The sequence below is a fragment of the Tamandua tetradactyla genome, chromosome 11 (genome assembly GCF_023851605.1).
Source record: "Tamandua tetradactyla isolate mTamTet1 chromosome 11, mTamTet1.pri, whole genome shotgun sequence".
NCBI lineage: Eukaryota > Metazoa > Chordata > Mammalia > Pilosa > Myrmecophagidae > Tamandua > Tamandua tetradactyla.
The window spans coordinates 81,988,103-81,991,134 of record NC_135337.1 but is presented as its reverse complement, the minus strand read 5'-3'; the positions used below and the strand labels follow the sequence as shown (position 1 = coordinate 81,991,134).

General features: G+C 54.4%; 1 non-coding gene across 1 annotated transcript; it reads left to right on the top strand.

The window, feature by feature from the left end:
- The first annotated feature begins 1,347 nt into the window (after positions 1-1,347).
- Positions 1,348-1,454, top strand: LOC143651149 (U6 spliceosomal RNA). The gene has a single exon (XR_013159882.1). It is a non-coding gene; the product is annotated as a U6 spliceosomal RNA (small nuclear RNA).
- The last annotated feature ends 1,578 nt before the right edge of the window (positions 1,455-3,032 follow it).

Here is a 3,032-nt window from a genome sequence, read left to right as displayed (position 1 = left end):
GCATTCAACTCATGGCTGTCCCATGCAGGCCCCCCACCCACCCCATTTCCTTCGCACCACCTGCTGCAGGGCCTGCAGAGCTGCCGGAGGGATCCCCGGCCGTCCCTGCTGCTGGAGATGCCCTGGCTGGACCTCATGCCCGGGGTATGGGTCCTCCACCCACCTGCGGGTGCGCGGGCCCGGGCATGCGTCATAGGCAGAGATAACCCACCAAGATAGTGCCCCTGGGGTGTTGCTGGGTGGCCACACTGGACAAACCCCAAGAGCCACAGCTGGTCGAGGAGAAGGATGCGTATGACGCCTACAGCCGGGGCTGACTGCAAGTTGGCCCTGGCTCTCGTGGGGGCCGGTGCAGGTCTCCTTTCTGCAGAGACCCTGGTGGCATCCTGAGTCCTGCTGATCCTGGTGCCCTAGCCGGACCTGTACGGACCCCCGCCCCCCACCATCCGGCCCCAAAGCTCCCATGCCCCACCCTGAACACCAATAAATTGCAACTGATCCCACACTTGGAGCGGCGCTTTCTCATTGTTGATCCCGCCCCCACTGCTCACTAGTGCCCATTTCACGGATTAGGCAGCTTAATCCAAGAAGAGAAGGAATTTGGCCAAGACCAGCCGGCTAGGACTTGAACCCTGAAGAAAGAACCTTCAACTGAATGGAATGGGAGAATCAAGTCAGAGGGGGAGGAAGCAGACATCCAGGGAGTGTGGGGTCGGGGAGGAGCATTCCCCAGGGAAGGGACAGGGATGAGTCATCTCTGAGCCCCCACAGAGCCACTTGCCAGATATGCAACTCCTACTCAGGCGTCAAAACCCCATTTCCCACGCCCCCTCTTACATTCAGCCTTCTTGGACCCCCTCAGCGGAATCCCCACCCTTCCATGTTTCTCTAGCAGTAGGCTCCTCCCTCTGACCCCTATCACAAGGGGCAGGGGGAGTCAGTGCCTGGCTCTGTCCCCCGCAGGGATGGGCAGGGCCAGATCTAAGGTGTCTGCGGAAGCCAGAATCGACGAGTGCAGAGCTGCCGCAGAGGAGCTTTTGATGAATAATAAATATGTAAGTGAATGAAGGCGGCGCCGGGGACCTAGGCTGCGCGGGGCGGGCTGATTTGCAAATTACATACCAGAAGCCTCTGCGGCTGCGAAGCCGCGAGCGACTGCAGGAATTAGCCAGCATTTGAGGATTTTGGAGGTATCAAACACATCCAAGTAAATATGACAGTAAGATATACTCCTTGACGTTTCGCTCTAGAAAATCTTGCTAAATATATACTTATGTTTTTATTGACCTAATGGTAAAGAACTAAATGTTGTGGACTTTAAATAGGACTGCCTGGGGCGTTAGACTTGTGCTCGCTTCGGCAGCACATATACTAAAATTGGAACGATACAGAGAAGATTAGCATGGCCCCTGCGCAAGGATGACACGCAAATTCGTGAAGCGTTCCATATTTTTGCGAAGTTCCCGCCCTTTGCGGCAGGCGCCGCCAAAAGTATTTGAACACTTCTCTCCACGCTGCGTGCACTCCCTACGGGACATCCGCGCCCCCTCTCCCAGAAGCGCGCGGAGGCTGGATCCCACCACCCGGGGCCAGGCTACAGGACGGCTTGCACCTGGCATTCAAGGACAGAGTCCTCGAGAGGCGCCGACGCCCCCCCGCCCCACTTGGTTTCGTTATTCGTCTTTGAAAGTCCTCCGTGCCTTCTAGCGACCGGGAAAATTAGGAACCTATACTCACTGAACGCCTGCTGTATGCCAGGTGCTGAAAGAGACTCTACTCAGACGCCCCAAAGCTTGATGGGGGTGGCTAGCCACAGCAGGAGGCCTGGAAAAGCAGGGGGAAGAAGGAGACAGGACTGACAGGGGGCAAAGAGACTTGTGCAGCCCCGGGGAAAGGGAAGCTGGGCGCAGAGTCCTGCTGCAAATAGAGGGAAATGGTCTTCTCGCACCTCAAGGCCTGTGCAGTGTGCCCAGGACACAGCACGGGCATGCTGGCTGGGTCCCACCTTTCCAGAGCTCAGGTACCAAGCAGGAAGCAGGTAGATAAGCTGTCACCTTCCGAATCAGATTGGGTGCTCAGGGAGGGGGTGACCTGGAGGCTAACAAACTTCCAGATCTAACTGGCTAGTTTTCAGAATCCTGGAAGCATCCCACCCTTGAGATGGACAGACAGATGGGGCCCTTACCAAGACTAGAATGCCAAAGCCATTCCCTTTCTGTTAAATGGACACTCCTCTTGACATACAGTAGGCACTCAATATGTAGATTGTTGAAATTATTATGAATCACTCCCCAGCTTCTGCGTTAATTGCAAAAGGAGAAATAAAATCAACTTTCTCAACGGAGAGACCTGAAGAACAACGCCTTGACCAAGGTGCCAAGCCCAGCCTCACTGCTGAGAGGCATCACGACCTCTGACCTGAAGCCAGCAGAGGCAACCAGCTCCCCACCTCCACCCTGAGAAGGCCCATGAAGCCTTGGGTTCAGCATATCCCACAAATGAGGCTGCCACTGGGCTCCTAAACATGGAGAATGTGGTTATTGCACCAGAGGAACCGAACTTTACATTTCATTTCATTGAATTCAGGTTTAAATAGACACAGGAGGCGAGGGGAGGCCATAGTGGTCAGCACAGGTCTAGACCATGTTAGCACAAACACGGCATTCGAGAACAAGTTCAATTGCTGGCAAGGCTGCCAAGCAACTGCCGGCCTCCAGAAAGAGATACCGTCACACAGGAGCCCCAATTAAACACCGGGCCAAGACTTAAATATACATTTCCCCAAAGCAGGTGTGCAGAGGGCCAACAAGCCCATGGGAAAATGCTCCATGTCATCAGCCACCAGGGAAATGCAAATCAAAAGCACCATGATGTACCCCCAGAACAGCTGGAATAGAATAGCTAAATAGTAACATGCGTCGGAGAGGGTACCGAGATATAGGAGCCCTTGCACCCTGTTGGGATGTGAAATGCTACAGCCACCATGGGAAACAGTTTTGTAGTTCCTTAAAAAGTTAAGCAGAATGACCTCA